The sequence below is a fragment of the Rhinichthys klamathensis genome, unplaced genomic scaffold, assembly GCF_029890125.1.
Source record: "Rhinichthys klamathensis goyatoka isolate OS25496 unplaced genomic scaffold, OSU_Roscu_1.1 h1tg000501l_1, whole genome shotgun sequence".
Lineage (NCBI taxonomy): Eukaryota > Metazoa > Chordata > Actinopteri > Cypriniformes > Leuciscidae > Rhinichthys > Rhinichthys klamathensis.
Genome location: NW_026606982.1, coordinates 1,362,793 through 1,382,727, shown reverse-complemented (window position 1 = coordinate 1,382,727; position 19,935 = coordinate 1,362,793). Strand labels below are relative to the sequence as shown.

At 46.4% G+C, this 19,935-nt stretch overlaps 1 protein-coding gene across 2 annotated transcripts in view; it reads right to left on the bottom strand.

The window, feature by feature from the left end:
- ltbp3 (latent transforming growth factor beta binding protein 3) overlaps positions 1–19,935 on the bottom strand; it is an 81,888-nt gene that overhangs the window by 49,560 nt on the left and 12,393 nt on the right. The gene's annotated exons all lie outside the window — the stretch shown is intronic.

Below are 19,935 nucleotides of genomic sequence, written 5' to 3'. Positions count from 1 at the left end.
AGACTGTTCACGTTTTGTCTGCCCAGTCAGAGACTTTTCACGTCACGTCTGCCCAGCCAGAGACTATTCACGTCTCGTCTGCCCAGCCAGAGACTGTTCACGTCACGTCTGCCCAGCCAGAGACTGTTCACGTCTCGTCTGCCCAGCCAGAGACTGTTCACGTCACGTCTGCCCAGCCAGAGACTGTTCACGTCACGTCTGCCCAGCCAGAGACTGTTCACGTCACGTCTGCCCAGCCAGAGACTGTTCACGTCACGTCTGCCCAGCCAGAGACTGTTCACGTCACGTCTGCCCAGCCAGAGACTGTTCACGTCACGTCTGCCCAGCCAGAGACTGTTCACGTCTCGTCTGCCCAGCCAGAGACTGTTCACGTTTCGTCTGCCCAGCCAGAGACTGTTCACGTCCCGTCTGCCCAGCCAGAGACTGTTCACGTCCCGTCTGCCCAGCCAGAGACTGTTCACGTTTCGTCTGCCCAGCCAGAGACTGTTCACGTTTCGTCTGCCCAGTCAGAGACCGTTCACGCTCCGTCTGCCAGTGCCTGTTCCAGAGTCAGACCCAGTGCCTGTTCCAGAGCCGGAGCCAGTGTCTGTTCCTGAATCGGAGTTAGCGTCTGTTTCTGTGTTTGTGTCTGTCCTAGTGGCCGTTGCTGTTCTGGTGGCTGTTCCTGAGCCAGAGCCTGTTCCGGAGCCTGAGCCAGTGCCTGTTCCAGAGCCGGAGCCAGTGTTTGTTCCTGAGCCGGAGCCAGTGCCTGTTCCAGAGCCGGAGCCAGTGTCGGTTCCTGAGCCGGAGCCGGAGCCAGTGTCTGTTCCTGAATCGGAGTTAGCGTCTGTTTCTGTGTTTGTCCTAGTGGCCGTTGCTGTTCTGGTGACTGTTCCTGAGCCAGTGTCTGCTCCAGAGCCGGAGCCAGTGCCAGTGTCTGTTCCAGAGCCGGAGCCGGAGCCAGTGCCTGTTCCAGAGCCAGTGCCTGTTCCAGAGCCGGAGCCAGTGTCGGTTCCTTAGCCGGAGCCGGAGCCAGTGTCTGTTCCTGAATCGGAGTTAGCGTCTGTTTCTGTGTTTGTCCTAGTGGCCGTTGCTGTTCTGGTGACTGTTCCTGAGCCAGTGTCTGCTCCAGAGCCGGAGCCAGTGCCAGTGTCTGCTCCAGAGCCGGAGCCAGTGCCAGTGTCTGCTCCAGAGCCGGAGCCAGTGCCAGTGTCTGTTCCAGAGCCGGAGCCGGAGCCAGTGCCTGTTCCAGAGCCAGTGCCTGTTCCAGAGCCGGAGCCAGTGTCGGTTCCTGAGCCGAAGCCGGAGCCAGTGTCTGTTCCTGAATCAGAGTTAGCGTCTGTTTCTGTGTTTGTGTCTGTCCTAGTGGCCGTTGCTGTTCTGGTGACTGTTCCTGAGCCAGTGTCTGCTCCAGAGCCGGAGCCAGTGCCAGTGTCTGCTCCAGAGCCGGAGCCAGTGTCTGTTCCGGAGCCAGTGCCAGTTCCGGAGTCACCGCCCTGGCCGCCCGAGGGGTCTTCACCGCCCTGGCCGCCCGAGGGGTCTTCACCGCCCTGGCCGCCCGAGGGGTCTTCACCACCCTGGCCGCCCGAGGGGTCTTCACCACCCTGGCCACCCAATGGACTGTCTGCTTTGCCTTGGCCGCCCGATGGACTGTCTGCTTCACCCTGGCCTCCCAAGAATAAGCGGTCTGTCCCTCCCGTCCCGCCCTGGTCTGTCCCTCCCGCCCTGGTCTGTCCCTCCCGTCCCGCCCTGGTGTTTCCTTCCCGTCCCGCCCTGGTCTTATGGAGTGTCTGGTAGCCGCTCCGTAGAGAGAGGGTAATGTCACATGCCTGTCTTGTGCTGCACATGGGTGTTTTGTTATTTTGGGCCATGTACTCTTGTCATTGTCTGATCCCTCCCCCTCGTTACTTGATTATTGTTTGAGTTCTCCCACCTGTCCCCTCTTGATTTGTTCCCTTCTTAAGTCTCCTCTTGTTTGCAGTCCTTGTCGGATCGTTGTCTAATGTCTCCCGTTCCCCGTGATCCTCTGTTCAGGTTCTGTTGTTTTATTTTTATTCATTGTGTTTTTCCCCCTTGTGGGTTTTGGTTTGTGTTTGTTTATTTTATAATTAAAGTGTAATTTTCTCCTGCACTTGAGTCCTCACACCTTTTTGTCTTACCCATTCCGTGACATACCGTTTACTGCTGTGGTATCATGGTAAAGATTAATTTTACCCACTGATTCTTCGCATGCTCGTCCTTGGGCACAGTGTTGCCAGATCTCGCAAGACAAATAAGCAACCAGGCCTGTGAAAACAACCCCAAAACAAGCGACTTTTTCTACGGAGCCCCCCTAGGTTCCCGGGAAGAGAAAAATAAATAAACTCTGTGCATGGTTTTACAATCCGTGGGGAAGGATTTTAAACTGTGGGTACAGATTGTCAATTTACATCCATGTGGACAGATTGGAAAACTGTGCGCAGTTTTGTAAAACTGTGCACACAGTACAGTTTATTTATTTTTCTTCAGTAATGAAGCTTGGCTGTCCATCTAGTGAAAAATGTTGGTACTGCGCCCAAATGAAATCTTACTGAAAGCTCATTTTTTTTGAGATCAACCTAAAATTTGGAACACAACTTCTGATTTTTTGGCTTACATTTTCTTGCAGTTTTAGAGTAAAATATATTTTGTAATATATACATTTTATATAAAATATAAATTATATTTTTACATTGTTCATTTTCATAAACTCAAACTTATCTAAAAAAAATTTCAGTTTCACTTTCATAATTTCATAATATTTCACTCAACAATAATCTTGCAAATGTCGTCTTTAAAACAAGACCAACCATAGGTTAAGGTCTATATTCCAAAGCATTCTTGAATTACAACCATTTAAGTTTGGATACTGATTTGCATGTCTATGCGAAAAAAGGGGGAGTGACAGTTAAAGGGTTAAACGATATTAAACTATAATATCTAAAATATAATTCATATATAAAAACTCTCCTACAGTCCAGTCACCATCGGTCGCGACTCGCACGTATTTTCATTTAAACGTCACTCACTGATGTTTTCCTAACCAGAAAAAAAAAGATTGCCCTGCTCTGCCTCTGATTGGCTAGTACTCGTTGCCATCTGGGTCAGAGCCAATTAGAAGCAGGATGTGGGTGGAAAAAAACTCTGCTGTCTCCTGTGTGTATGGGGAAAGGGGAAGGACAGGGAACAGGCAAGACAAACTCCTACGTTTAAATAACATATAGAAAATATCTGCTTGACAACGAGCTGGGAACAAGCCCAAATATACACTTTAGAAACAAGCCCAAAAAAAACGCAACCCACGACTACCAATATTTGTAAGCGACTTTACAGAAAAACAAGCCCAAAGTCGCTTATAATAAGCAGACTTGGCAAAACTGGCTTTACCTTCACATTGTAGAGCACAGGGTCTTCTCGACAATCTGTCTGCGCAGATTAATAAGTGGGCGGGAAAAATGCTAATGTTTCGCCTTGACGTCACAACGGAACGGCTTATGACTCGTTTGAAAAACGATTCATTTAATTGACTCAGAGTCGACTCTTACTTTTGAAAGACAATAACTTTATATACGGTCGGTGCACTTTCAGATTTAAAACTTTGCATGATGTTTTCATTCACTTAGAGCTATGTTACACACTACATGAAAAGTCATTTTCAAAAATCCATAATAGGGGCCCTTTAAAAAGAACAACCTTTATTTGAAATATATAATTTTTGTAACAATATAAAAACAATGTTTTTACGGTCTCTTTTGATCAATTTGTGTCCTTGCTGAATAAAAGCATATTTTTCATTTAAAAAAACTTTTGAACGGTATGTACTGAATGTGTGCAAGTCAACCCAAAGAGGCCAAACTTTGGCTCATTATTATTTAATATTCATCAAACTATAATTAATCAGATAAATAATTAGATAAGATAAGATAATATTCTGTTTAGTGTTTACAAAACGTACTCGGTTACTAACGTAACCTCGGTTCTCTCTAGAGAGGGAACGAGTACTGCGTAATAGCTTACGCTATGGGGAAAACCTCTTTTCCACGAGATATTGAAGCCAAAAATTATCCTTAATTTTTTATTAATGTAAAACGCTTTGCAGCAGCAAGCAGACACAGGCGAGACAGCTTGCGCGCCTATTGGTTGCTCTTGCGGCAAATGCAGCAGCCTATCGAGAGACTCTGCGTGACGTAATGACCAATGGGGGCAACCCGCGCCCATATCGTCACGTCCCGCCAGAAAGGGCGTGGTCTAGCCCTATAAATATGCTCGTTAGGCTGGTACAAGCTGGTTTTCATCGCCGAAGCGAACCAGAGCATATTCCAAGCACGGCAAGATACGCAGTACTCGTTCCCTCTCTAGAGAGAGGTTACGTTAGTAACCGAGTACGTTCTCTTACGAGAGTATCTCTTGTACTGCGTAATAGCTTACGCTATGGGGAACACAATGCAACACGCCGTGCGTACAGGGATCCAACACCAAAGTCCCAGAGGCCAAAGCCCAGGGCTCATAGTGCATAATCACCATGAACTCACATAGAGTGAAGGAAGAGAGGCTGGAAGCATCATTCCTTATAAAATAGCACCCAACAGGGTTATCATATGACAATTAAACGCGCAGCCAGGGTGAAAGCTTTCAGCCTGAACTGGGTGGCCATACATGTGTCAATACTCATGGGGCTGCAGTAAACTCAGCATCTGGGCCGCACAGCGGGGCAAATAGCACTGAATTCTAGACCGCCAAAAGCTTAGCTTGTAAGGCAGGTACCTCCAGGTTATAGTATTTTATAAATGTAGACGGCGAGGCCCAGCCCGCGGCCGTACAGATATCCTGCAGGGTAACCCCGCTAGACCATGCCCACAAAGAGGCCACGCCTCTCGTGGAGTGGGCTCTGACACCCAAAGGGCACTGCAGGCCCTTTGCAGTGTGAGCGAGCGCAATGGCATCCACTATCCATCTGGATAGGCTCTGTTTCGAGGCGGCAAGTCCCCTGGAACGCCCGCCAAACAAAACGAAAAGCTGCTCAGTCTGTCTGAAAACAGACGAGCGCGACACATAAGCTCTTAATGCCCTGACGGGGCAAAGGAGACTCGCGTCCTCCTCCTCATTGAGAACCGGAAGGGCGGACAGGGAAATTACCTGGGCCCTAAACGGTGTATTGAGGGATTTCGGCACATACCCGTGCTTAGGTTTGAGGATGACCTTAGAGCAGGGGTGCCCAACCCTGCTCCTGCCGATTGACTGTCCTGCACAGTTTATCTCCAACCCTAATTAAACACACCTGCCTTTAATTTTCAAGTGAGCCTGTAGACCTTAATTGGTTGCTTCAGATCCTGAAGACCTTAATCGGTTGCTTCAGGTGTGTTTGATTAGGGTTGGAGATGAACTGTGCAGGACAGTCGATCGGCAGGAGCAGGGTTGGGCACACCTGCCTTAGAGTCATTAGGCCCAAACTCCATACATGACGCGCTTACTGAAAGCGCCTGCAAGTCCCCTATGCGCTTCACTGAAGCGAGAGCCGTGAGAAACACTGTTTTGAACGACAGGTGTTTCATGTCCACCAGCTGGATTGGCTCGAACGGGGCGCCTTTCATGGCCTCCAGGACCGTGGAAAGGTCCCACGTCGGGACTGAAGGGGGCCTGGGAGGGTTTAGCCTCCGAGCTCCCCTAAGGAAACGCACGACTAAGTCATTCTTCCCCAGCGACTGGCCAGACACCGGTTTTGCAAACGTTGCTATGGCCGCCACATATACTTTGAGCGTGGATGGGGTCCTGCCCTTATCCAGTAGCTCTTGAAGGAAGGAAAGCACTTCCGAAACCCCGCAGTCCACAGGTGAAAAGCTCTGGGCTTGACACCATGCAGAGAAAACAGACCATTTCGAGGAGTAGAGCCGCCTGGTAGACGGAGCTCTAGCCTGCGCGATCGTGTTTAACACTCCTTCTGGGAGGCTAGCGGGTACCCGTTGATGGCCCATGCGTGCAGGGACCACAGCTCCGGGCGAGGATGCCAAATCGAGCCCCCCGCCTGAGAGAGGAGGTCTCTCCTCAATGGTACAGGCCATGGGGCAGTGCTGGTCAGCTGCATCAGGGCAGGGAACCACGTCTGGTTTGTCCAGAGCGGAGCTACGAGCAGCACTGGGCATCCATCTTCCCTGACTCGTTCCAACACTTGAGGAAGGAGCGAGACAGGAGGAAAAGCATATAGGGGGCAGCGGGGCCAAACATGAGCCAGCGCGTCCTTGCTTTTCGAGAAAAACTTCGGGCAATGAGCGTTTTCGTGGGACGCTGTTACGTCCCTATTTACGATGTCTAGGGAAATAAGGGCATAACACTTTTTAAAAACTGTGTGTGTACCTCAATGTACAGGACAGAGCAAGAAAAAGAAGCCGACCTCAGAACTCAGCTCAAAAGGATTTATTAATCCACAGTGCCACGAAGAGTGAATGAAGAAAATAATATTTACAATATATACAAACAATGAATACGAACAATAACAAAATAACGACTTTAAACACAAACAAAAACACAAGGTGGGAAGGCGAGCGCACGAGAGATGCCAAATCAAAGAAATCAATAAAACAAAACAAACTAGCTAAAAGTTAATTCGACTAACCTAACTACCAAACAAAAAATGTAGAAAAGAAATCTTCGGCGTCAAGACGCTCTAACTAAACTACACTAACTAAACAACAAAACTTACAAAGTGGGCACTCTCCTAAACTGGTGTGTCTAACATAATCCAAAACCTCCTAAGTGCAAAATGTATGTCGCGCGACCTACTAACCTGCTCTCTTCCCAGCTTTACACACTCCGTGTAAACTGATCAGGCTGAACAGTATACTCAAAACACAATGCAACAATTAAACAGAACTCGAATGTTAGACACACACAGAGAAATCATTGACAGCAAGTCAAACAAGCGCAGCAAACAAAAGTGAGCAAACAGCTGTTGACATGGAAGTGATCACGGGCATTTGAATGAAGTGGTGAGATGTGATTGGATGAGGTGAACCGAAACGTCATCATCCTTCATTAAGATTGACAGGTGGTAGATTGATTCAATGAAGACCTGAAACACACACACCACAACAACAACACCAAACTACACACATCTCCATATTGCAACACTTTGAATACGTACGAGTACGTAACAGACGCGAATAGGTCCACTTGTGCTCTGCCGAACGTTCTCCACAGCAGCCGGACCGTCTGCGGGTGCAGCGACCACTCCCCTGCTGGAACATTGTTCCTGGACAGTCTGTCTGGTCCCACATTCAGGTGACCAGGCACGTGCGCTGCTCTTAGTGAGAGCAGGTTGTGCTGAACCCAGACCAGGAGGCGTTCCGTCAGCCTGTGAAGGTTTCGTGACCTGACGCCGCCCTGGTGATTTATGTATGCCACCACTGACATGTTGTCCGACCGGACCAAGACATGGTGGCCTGTCACCTGGGGACAAAAGCGCCGTAGCGCTTTGTCGACTGCTATCATCTCCAAGCAGTTTATGTGAAGGAGCTTTTCCTGTTCTGACCACAGGCCAGCTAGCGGTCTGCCCTCGAGCAGCGCTCCCCACCCCGAGGTGGAGGCGTCCGTAGACACCACCTTCACACTCGAAGCGGTCCCCAGACTCACATCTGACTGATACCAGTCGGTTATTTTCCAAGGTTCCAGAGCTGAAACGCACTGTAGGTCGACCTTGAGGCGAAATAGACCCGCTGTCCATGCCCTGGGCGGAACCCGCGCTTTCAACCACATCTGCAGTGGGCGCATGCGAAACAAGCCCAACTGGAGTACAGAGGCTGCCGAGGCCATTAGCCCCAGCATTTTCTGAAACCTTTTGAGCGGAACTGTCGAGCCGTGGCGGAAGGATTTTGCGATGCGCTGAATATTTAGTCCGCGCTCCGGTGACAGGCGTGCCGTCATGGATAGCGAGTCTAACACTGTTCCCAGAAAGGAAATTTTCTGACTGGGAGACAGTGAGCTTTTCGCCCAATTGACTGTGAGGCCCAGCTCCTCGAGGTGCTCGAGTAATGCGGCCCTGTGTTTTATGAGCTCCGATCGTGATCGAGCTAGAATCAGCCAATCGTCCAAGTAGTTCAGGACTCGCATGCCCTGAAGTCTCAGGGGTGCGAGCGCCGCGTCCATGCACTTCGTAAATGTACGGGGTGCTAGGGACAGGCCGAACGGCAGGACTGTGTATTGATACGCCTGGCCCTCGAAAGCGAATCTCAAGAATCGCCTGTGATGGGACGCTATTTGTATTTGGAAATAGGCGTCTTTCAGATCTATTGACATAAACCAGTCCCCGTGGCGCACTTGCGCGAGGATTTTCCTGGTCGTAAGCATTCTGAACTGGCGTTTCACAAGCGCTCTGTTCAGCTGTCGCAGATCTAAAATGGGTCTGAGACCCCCATCTTTTTTCGGTACCAGAAAATATCTGCTGTATAGGCCCCCTTCGCTCTGAGCCTGAGATAAAGGTTCTATAGCCCCTTTGCTCAGTAGTTTCGCTATCTCGGCACGAAGTAGATGAGACACTTCGTTTTTCACCGTAGTTTCGACACACGCCGTATAACGGCGAGGGCGTCGAGCGAATTGTAGCGAGTAGCCTCTCTTTATAGTGTTCAGCACCCATTCTGATACCCCGGGAAGCTTTGACCACGCATCTGCGTGAATAGCTAGAGGCAGAATGAAATCCGGGCTCTGGCCGCGGCAAAACGGCAGCTCGAGAGCCCTGGTATACTGGGAACACAACACCGTGTTTACAGCGTTCGAGGCGGGGGGCGCGCTGATTACAGCGGGCGGCCTGGCCGCGCTCAGCTTCTCTTTAGAAGATTGTGCAGAGAAAGTGAGCGGGGCAGATCCCGTAGGATTCGGCGTGTTTGTGAGAAAATGTGGGCGCGGGACAGCGGGCACATTTATTACAATGGAAACACTGTTGGTTAGGGCCGACTGAATGTGTGTTGGTTTCGTTTTTACAGAAACCAAGGGACACGCAGCGTGTAGTGTAAGTGGGCATTGTGATATGGCGCGTTCACTACATTGTGTGCACAATCGACCTGAGTCGATTTTATTTGTGCTAGCCCTGCACCGTGGCGGGCTGTGTCTGGGTGTGGGAATGGGCACTGGGGCGTGGGCATTCTTATAACACTCATAACCAGGGATGGGCATTTTTCAAAAATATTGCATTCGAATATTCGGGCTCATAAAAATCGAATATTCGAATATTCGTTTATTTAAATTAAGTTTAATGAAAAAGATGTTATTTTGTAAGTTTTTTTTTTTTTACGTTTTTGTCACCATTTCTGAACAAGCTTAGGCTACAATTAGGCAATATACACAACAAGCTTACGATATATGTTAAAGTTTTCTTTTAGTTGAAAACATTAAACAGTAGGCCTATGTGTAAACAAAAAAATATTAAAAACAAAAGCATTAATAAAAGCATGCTCAAGCAGCGCGAACGGAAAAAAAAACGCCTAATAAAGCAGATTGCGCCAGATATCGTACAGAACGTACACACACTCGAGTCAGCATATGATTATCGTGTTTATATTGTTTCACGTTTATATTGAGAAAAACAATATCCACATGCAGGGGCGCCGCCAGCAATTTATGCTCGAGTGAGAAAAGGCGCTTTGCTGACAGACGCTTCAGAGACACAAAGATAACGGTGTTCTAAGTTTCTAACAGCACTTTGCGTTTTCTGTTCTTAAACCTGTCTCCCTCAACGAAACTTAAAGGAAGTATATGTCCGGCTCAAAATCATTTTGCTATAAGATAAGTTATCATTTCGGATCACGCGGGGTCCAGCTGCGCTTACCTGCAGTCGTGAATGCAGTGATGGTCAGCTGTCTTTCCTCATTCTACTGTTTGGATTTCATGGGATTTCTCATTGTGGTGATGATATTATAACTCAGATTAATTAATTAATTTGATCAAAAGTAATTCCATTTAGTAAGATCATTTTCAAGTAATTCCAAACTTCGCGAGGCAGACGACAACATTATGTGATCAAATGCACACAACTTGTTAACACACTCCACAGCGCCACCCAGTGCATTTAATTATAATTGCGAGTTAGTGCTTGGGATTTATCATGGATTCACTGCATTTACGGCCAGCAAAGCAATGTAGTAAAATTCGAATAGTATTTTATTTTTCGAATAATAATTACAGATCGAATATTCGAAAATTCGAATATTCGTGCACATCCCTACTCATAACACCATCGGCCGTGGCCGGAACACCAGAAAATGCACTCTTTATTGGATTTATCTGTGTAGCCGTAAAAACGGCTTTTGTGCGCAGGCAAACGGGCTGAGACACCGGCTGCCTCACTGCGAAATACACTGGGACAGTCACGATGCTTGGAACTGACCGAGCGAGAAGTTTTGGTGGAGAACCGGCCGCAGCGGGATCTGAACACCGTCGCTTTCCTAGAGTGGCTAGGAAGGCTTTGAGGCCTCGGGCTTGATCTCAATCCTCGGCCGGGGCCCGCGCTGAGGGGAGCGGCATCCAGCAGAGCGAGAGCGCTGTCTTTGGTCTCGGGCGTGGCGGCGCTGTGAAGCGGCGGCGGCGGGCGGTGCAGGTTGCGGCTGAGAGCTGCGAGCAGACGGCTGTTTTGAGCGGCCTGCAGCGGAGCTCGAGCGCTTCAGAAGGAAGTGCTTCATAGCCTGTGAAGTCTTCTGCACCTCCATGAATCTGTCCGCGAAATCTTTGACGGCAGATCCGAAGAGGCCCGCTGGTGAAATGGGCGCGTCGAGGAACACAGAGCGCTCGGCTTCCGTCATCTCAGACAGCGTCAGCCATAAGTGTCTCTCAGCCACGGTGAGAGAGGCCATATTCCGTCCTATGGCCTGTGCAGCGCCTTTAGCAGCGCGAAGAGCGAGGTCTGTAGTGCTTCTCAGGTCCGCCACGCAGATCGCTTCGGGTCCTTCCTAGTCCAGTTTAAGAAGAAGGTCGGCCTGGAAGATATGCAGGATAGCCATAGTGTGCAGCGCTGAAACTGCTTGCCCGGCGGCGGTGTAAGCGCGTCCGTGCATGGCTGACGTCACTTGGCAGGCTTTAGACGGTAGCGTCGTGTGAGCGCGCCGTCCAGCAGAGGGCGGGCAAAGATGAGACGCTACAGCTGGCTCCACAGGGGGAACGGAGAGGTACCCTCTGTCCTTCGCACCATCCACCGTGGAGAAAGCAGCAGAGGCAGAGGTACGCAGCCTGGCGGAGAAGGGGGCGTTCCACGACTTAGTCACTTCCTCGTGTAGTTCAGGGAGGAAGGGGGCGGGCCTTGACTTCGACGGAGCCTCGTCTCTTCCGAGAAAGCGTCCGTCCAGTCTGTTGCGCGGCGGTTGCGCGGGCGCCTCCCAGTCGAGGCCGATGCTTTCCACGGCCTGAGAGAGCAGACGCATCAGCTCAGTCTCAATGCCGGCTCTCTTACCAGTGGTTTGGCGGGAAACGCTAGCGGAGGGGAGGTCCACGGAGCTCGCCCAATCCTCGCTATCGGATGCCAAAAGAGAACACGCCTCGGTGGGTTCGTCGAACTCGTGGACGGACGCGGCGGCAGGCGGCGGCCGTTGTCCGTCGGTGAGCGACTCGAGCGAAGCCGGCGAAGCTGGCGGGCGAACCGGCGAGCTTTGGCGGGCTGGAGAGAGCTCGGGGCTTCTTGCGGCGCGGCACCACGGCGGGCTGTGGTGAAGGTTCGGAGAATGATGCCAGGCGAGTCCTCAGAGTCAGCATAGGCAAAAGCTCGCAATGAGGGCATCCGCCGTCAGCGAGCGCGATAGCCGCGTGATCCTCACCCAGGCAGGACACGCAGATGACATGACGGTCCCCGTCGCTGAGTGGGGCGCGGCACGAGCCACAGGATGGCATCTTTAAAAAGACGCAGCTCTTTTTGTGACGAGAAGTGAAAGTCGCATCAAGTAACCGAGCTAACACTTCTCAGCAGAGTAAATACAATAGGATAAAAAAAGGATATAGCACGCCGGAAAGCGCAGCAGGTACGGCAGTTGAAGGCGGCGAGGCCAGCGACTCCAGAAGCTCGTCCCGCTGAAAAGCTTGCTTCGACGGCGCGGCTTCTCACTCCGGATCCAGCGATGCGTGTGCTTCGCTGAAGAGATGAAAATCAGCTTGTACCAGCCTAACGAGCATATTTATAGGGCTAGACCACGCCCTTTCTGGCGGGACGTGACGATATGGCCGCGGGTTGCCCCCATTGGTCATTACGTCACGCAGAGTCTCTCGATAGGCTGCTGCATTTGCCGCAAGAGCAACCAATAGGCACGCAAGCTGTCTCGCCTATGTCTGCTTGCTGCTACAAAGCGTTTTACATTAATAAAAAATTAAGGATAATTTTTGGCTTCAATATCTCGTGGAAAAGAGGTTTTCCCCATAGCGTCAGCTATTACGCAGTACGAGAGATACTCTCGTAAGAGAACTACATATTAAACACCATCCTGTGATGTTAGACACTGAGTTTTTGTAAGACAAAGAAGCATTTTTCTGATTTCTAGGTCGTTGTTAATAAAGTTTCTTATTAAATCATCAAACAAACTTCAAAACTGTTAACGCAATGTTGTTGTCAGTCATTTCTGTTCCCCAGTGTAGACTCTCATTCTGTTTGTTACTGTTTATTTCATCTTACGCTCAATAAATGTATTTAACCCTAAAAATGTACCTTTCGCAAGCAGAGGTATGAAGAAATGTATGTGCTCTGACTTTTCTCTGAAACCACATACACACACACACAGACACATTGTGTGTGTTTTAATGTTTTATGGGGACTTTCCATAGACATAATTGTTTTTATACTGTACAATACATATTGTTTATTATACCCCCTTACACTAACCCTACCCCTAAACCTACCATTACAAAAACCTTCTGCCTTGTTTCATTTTCAAAAAGCATCACTTAGTATGATTTATAAGCTGTATTCCTCATGGGGACCAAAGAATGTCCCCACAAGGACAAGGATTATGGATATTGCCATCTATGTGGGGACACACACACACACACACACACACACACACACAGTTCACTCACAGAGAAACACACACGGTTAATCATTTCTTAGAACACACAAAGCTTTTAAATTATTGGCCATAAACTATTTTCCAAAACAAAGGAAACAACTAGGAATATAATAATTTTTCAGACAGAGGTTTGGAAGGACAGAGAGAATGAAAAAATAAATGAATAGCGAAATGAGTAAATGACAGATAGTGGAAAAGGAAAAAATGAGTGTTTAAAACATTCACACATGTGTTTAAGGTGCCAAGTGTGAGCCGTTTTCCTAGTGGCCGAGCAGGAACTAGACCATCGGGTGTGTGTGTGTGTGCGTGTGAGAGAGAGAGAGAGAGAGAGAGAGAGAGAGAGAGAGAGAGAGAGAGAGAGAGAGAGAGAGAGAGAGAGAGAGAGAGAGAGAGAGAGAGAGAGAGAGAGAGAGAGAGAGAGAGAGAGAGAGAGAGAGAGAGAGAGAGAGAGAGAGAGAGAGAGAGAGAGAGAGTCATGACTGAGTGCAGTGGTACAGTGCCATTGGTACAGTGGTGAAGAAGCAAAGAAATGTTCACATTCCTCAGATATCCTGGCTTAAAGGCCAGCAAGCTCAGACACATACATTCAGAGCACCGGCTCTCTGTGGCAGAAAGACACATGACATAATCATGAACCACTGATGTTTTTATTCATTATATTTATTATTCTATTACATCAAGTATATATTAGAGAGAGAGAGAGAGAGAGAGAGAGAGAGGAGCTCTTTCATTAATAAAGCAGCAGTGCTTTCACACTCATCCACCTCCTCACACAGATGAATCACTTTAGCACCAGTCAACATTAGTCACGAATGCTTCAGCCACAGGGTTTATTCAGTTCAGATAAGCGAGTGTGGTTAAAGAGAGACCCATTGAAACAAAATAAAGGGAAGGGGATTGATCAGATGTGGAACAAACACAACCAATAGTTTAATTTTGGCAAATTCTTACAATGTAATGTCATCAAATAAACTTTTAAAATACAAAAGAGAAAATGTAACTGACCATGCAAAACAACAAATTGAAGACCAGGTAGACACCTCTCCCAACTGGTTACTTTGGCACTGGATTGAATAAACACACCAGCAGTAATCCTAATATGGCTGGGCAACCACTGACCTGCAACTGCATGACTGATGTTACGTAACATCATCTAATTAATATTGATGAGCCAACAATTTTCAGATCATTACTTCACCCCTGGATTGAGTAATTAAGAGAAAAGATCACACTTAAAAGTATATGAACATATAAAGTCAAAGCTCAATTATTAAGCAGAAATGCTCAGACATGTAATTGGTGGTTGGTGCTCCGTCCAAACAAACTGATTATGGTCATGAGGCTGATCCAAAAACCATCAGTAAAACACTACCTTAACATGCACTGTAAAGAAAACAGATTTGATCTATTTAACATGTCCTTATTTAATGAAACTATTCATTTTAAAAAGAAAATCTTATTGACCCAAACTTTTTAATGGTAATGTAAAAGCTGTGTGTACATAACATTTTTACTCTGATCAGATTATATTGATAAATATACAATTATAATATTTAATATAATTAATTTATAATTCAATGGCCACTGTAACATTTCTTCAATTAGCTCAAATCCACATCCACAAGCTAACATCCACAAATATACCACTTAACACACCCACTAACGCATCGACACCAACTAACTTATCTGCTAACAAAGTTACTAACAAACACACCAACAAACCCTCCCATTAAATTATGCGTTACTATAATTTGCTGTTCTAAACACAAACAAACGAAAATATAGAAGTGGCCATTAGAGTCAAAACAGAAGGTGGGGCAAAAGAATATTAAACCTAATTCAGTTTCTTGACAAACGCCTTTAGTTGGACTGTGTTTATTTCTGTAGGCAGAAAAATAACAAAAACAACAAGCACACACCCATTATAAAACATAAAAACATCAGAGATTTGCAAAACGCTTACCTCTAGACAAAATCTAGAAAAGATAAGAGTGGGTGTTTATTGAAAGGACATGTGCATGTGCTGTACTGTACTGTATTTCAATATGCATAAACACACCCACACATGTAATACCACACAAACATTAACATTCTCTAGCATGTATATATACATATGCCATACATAGGCATATGTATATGCCTTTCTCTTGAGAATAAGGAGGCATTTTCTTTCAAACATTTTGGTTTCCATAAGAACTAGGGAAAAAGTGTAGCATTAAAAGTTGCTGAAATGCTGTTAGTGTTCCAAAACGCAGAAATAACTTGCTTCAACGTACCTCCACTTTTGTCAAGAGTCTGGCCAACTTTAAAATAGCTTTCACCCGCAGATGTTTACAAACAAACAAACGCAGCAAATAAAACCAGCACACGACGCAATCCCGCTCTTTTATCTCAAGACTTTCCCTACTATCGCATAGGGGACCAGGACATGTCGTAACCTTGGCAACAGCAGAGGTTCCAGTTTCTGAAAGCTAAACAGAGATTTGAGAATTCAGGCAGCGTGGATGGATGGAATGCCAGCAAGAGACTGTGACTGTGATGTCATCATCAGTGCTTGACAGGTATTTGTGTGTTTATGGAGAGGAAGAAATGGGAAAGGAGACATTAAGGATGGAATATTACGGAAATTTCGTCTACAGAGGGGAAATAGGCCAGACATGCCAAACACTAACTTTTAATACTATACACTATGTCTATGATTAAATGACTCATTGGAAATTCCTTTTTTGAAAGTTGTTGAAAAAATTATTTGGAAGCTATTTGTACCTCATATTTTCTTGGAGCGTGCTACTGTGAATCCAGAATGATCAAAAGAGTTTTGACGAGGTGCTTTATCTGTCAGTGTTTAACTGGAGCTGTAAGGTTTAGTCTGACTGAGAAAATACTGATGTTTTGGTGTCTCTGTTTGCATGGGCACCAATGAAAGAGAAAACCAGAAGTGTTGTCCCAGGCCCTGGAATAGAGAGTCCCTGCAATTGCAGATTAAATAAAAACAGGGGTCCAAACATAACGGTTGACATCACTGCCTCCAGCTGATCTATGATTAGTCTGTGGAACATTGATGTTATCAACCACCAGTAATATTTAAATGTCTTTGCCTTTTTTAAAGGGATAGACCTTAGTCAAGGTATAGCCAAATTACATTTTTGACAGGAAGAAAAACGAGGCTGTAAGGGATAGAAATGGATTTGTACAGTAAATTAACAATATGCCAATTGTTTAACTCACAAAAGATTTTTCCAAAGAAATTTTCAATAAACAAAAACTCCATAAAACAGGTTTGAAAGTATTGAAAGTGAGCTTTGAAAAATTCCTAGTATGATCTAGTATAGGTACCACTGTAAAAACAGTGGTCTATCCCTCACAGCTGTTTTCATCAGAGTATTTCAATATGGCATCTGCCCTCACTAAAGTCTAAAGTTCACTCATAATAGAAAATTTACTCACGCTCATGTCAATGTTTTGAAGAACTAGTTTTTCCAATACAATACAAGTTAATGGGATCTAAAACAACACTGGACCTCATTGACTTTCATTGCATGGACAAAAAACACTTAAGACACTCTTCAAAATACAGTATATTTTTTGTTCCCAAGAAGAAAGTCAAAGTTGAACTATGCCTTTAAATACTGAACATAACAAAGGGACAATGGAGGGGACGTCTTATAAAAATGAAGTGCAAAAGTTGTCAATGGAGCTTGCGAAATAATTAAATGACTCCTATCACTCAAAAAACCTGTCTACCATTAACCATTGGATGTTTTCACTTCGGAATAATTACAGGGTAAGCAGCCAATAACAAATACACACACATATATATATATATATATATATATATATATATACACACACATTCCTCTGCTCTGCTTTAAATAACTGGCCTCATTCCCACAGTGAAAAGCTGTGAGTTTACTCTGAGTAAACCAGAATGCTTGTTTAAGGGCCTGAGTTTCAATATTACTCTTTAAAAAAGCCCACAGCTGCCACCTTCTCCCTCAAACACAGACACTCACTTATACACAGTGTTCTCTTATCACTTTCCAACACAACCTCTAATTTGAGTTTCAAAGTCTCTGACTGGCAAGACCAATTATCCTAAATGCGTCGCACTCCTCTTTGCTATCTTCTGTGTAGAAGGTGCATGGAATGTTTTAAGTCACAATGAAATCAAAATGGACAATTCATAATTTTTATGGAATATAAATAGCCTAGCAGTATTTATTATAAATGATTTATCTGTTCCGTGCACATCTTTTTTTTTTGCCCTCATAATCTTTAACCAAAATAACTTCCCCTCCCTCATCATCTCTTCTCCTCTGATGATGTGTTTATCGGGTCGAAGGCGGTACAACCTGCTAGTCACACATGAGATCACAGCAATAGCAAACCACAACCATCCAATCAATTCCCATTGGACAAAATTAAGTCCCGCCCTACATTTTTTCTTCTTTGAGAAGGCGTTTCACTCGGATATACATCACAATAGGGATGAAAAGACTATTGCAACTTACGTTTCATGCTGACTTTAAGGAAGAATGGGAAATACGATCTACAAACAAAAGCAAAACTTAGATAAAAAGATGGCAAGGGGAAATGACTGAGAATGTTGATGACACAGACACTAGTAACTACTGCACATCATATAAAACAAATGGTAGATGGCCACTCACAAACACACAAGGATTGGCATGCTTATGGAATGTTCGACTGGATTTCTGAAACATTTTCCACTCTGAAACTGCTCCTTTGTGGCTTGCTGCAAGGATTTTCCATGCATAGTGAAGGAATAAAGCCTGATTAGCCCCAAAGACTTCATGTATCTAGTTATGTAATAAATCTGGCTCTTACTATTGTGAGCACTCTAAATCACAGCATACACTGACCATCACACACCACAGTAGTCAAATAAAGAGGGATCACAGACTGTGCTGTAAGTAGAACCCAGTTAAATAAAGAAATGAACAGAAGTCACCAAAAAATGAGAAAATATGTGGCATTTGCATGTGAAAGAGAGGCTGTGTGTGTGTGTGTGTGTGTGTGTGTGTGTGTGTGTGTGTGTGTGTGTGTGTGTGTGTGTGTGTGTGTGTGTGTGTGTGTGTGTGTGTGTGTGTGTGTGTGTGTCTGTGTGTGTGGCATGGGGTAGTGCTGATGTTGCATGATGGCATCATTATGGGCACTCTGTGGCACTTTCCAGAAGTGGAGGATGGTTTGGGGTTTACAGACCTCTCACCACAGAACCCAGATGCTGGCATTGACAGACAGAGGGACACAAGAAGAGAGGCTGCTTTCTCTGTACTTAACAAACTGCTAATCAAACTGTCTGTCAGTATATAATCTAATTTTTAGATTAGAGTAGAGTAGAGTAGAGACTCTTTGTCAAATAAGATGGGTCCACATGTGAGTATTTGTTTAGGTGCCTGATCTTCCAGGCTGTCTGATGCATTCCATGACTGAAACCACAAGACTAAGTCAGAGCAAAACGTAATATGCATCATCTTGAAAGTCAGGCTTTAAGTAAAAGGTAAAATACTTAATGGCAAATTCATTGTTGGCATTAGAATAAAGGTTTATCGTAATGATGATGATTATAGCTTTAATACAGTTTGAGCATAGCTACAGTGCTTATTTCCACTGAACAGCATGACCTATAGACTCTGGACAAGGAAAGTGTAATGTGTTAGACACGCATTAACAAATATGAATCAAAAATACTAATTAATTAAACAAAGAGAAAACACTAGGAGATAGATATAGCAATAACACATTCACATAAACAATACCGAACATGGAAAAGACTGAACTAAAGGCTTAAAAAGGCAGAGCCCAATAGAGCCAAAGGGGTGGAAGGACGAATCGCAGCTGGAGGCCCAGATGTCCGTGGCGCAGGCAGAGTGACGTCTGACCAAAGTGAAGCCGGAGGGATGAGGGAGCCAGGTGGAGCCGTAAGGATGGTCCCAGGTGGAGCCGAGAGAGAGGGGAAGACAAGGTAGAGCCAACAAGCCGATGAGTGACAGGCTCAGCAGCTGGAGGCGAAGCAAGGGGACTTGACAAGGCGGAGCTGGAGACCAGAAGTCCCGAGGTGAATCCACACAGCAGAGAGGAGTCAGAGGAGGAGCCAAGATACTGAAGGGAACCTGCGGAGGCGGAACCGAGGAACTGGCAGTTATGGGCAGAGGAGGAGGGAGAGGGAGGCTAGGCGGGATCCTTGGAGACACGGGAGCTGGGTGGGACCAGAAGAAACACAGGAGAATTGGAGCTGGGCGGGACCAGCGGGGACGCGAGATACAGGGCAATATACTCTTGCATTTCCTCATAATAGATAACAGAAGCCAGCTGCAGCTCACCCATGCCCTCGAACTCCAAGAGGACACCCAAAGTGACGGATTGTGTAGCCGGCTCACACACCTGGTCAGACTCAAGTTGGACTCGAGCTCCAGGGTGATGATTGGCTCAGTCTTTGTTCCATCTGGCGCTGACATCGCGGCCGGCTCGAGCTCCGTGTCTGCGGTGGGCATTGTGTGGGAGCACTCCGTGCAGTGTGTGGGAGGTGGCTGGCTGGGCTCTGGGTCCAGAGTGGGGGTGGTGATGTCCTCCTCTGCGGGGCAGATGGTGAACGGAGATCCGTTACTCACCAGCACCCACTCCATATAGGTGCCAAAATCTCCCAAAGGACCAACACTGGGCAGGCGTGCCTTGGATCGCTCATTGAGGCTGGTAAAGTAAAACACACACAAAGAGAGCGATCTGGATAGTGTGTGAGGCATGCCAGATCTAAGTCTTTGTTGTGGTTCTCTAGATTTTGCTCCTGATCTAGGCAGAGCAGTTGGACGCCGGCAAGTTCATAAAAAAGGGAAAAAACGCAGCAACCAATCAAATCTAGGTTCGGTATTTTGTAACGCATTAGACACGCACA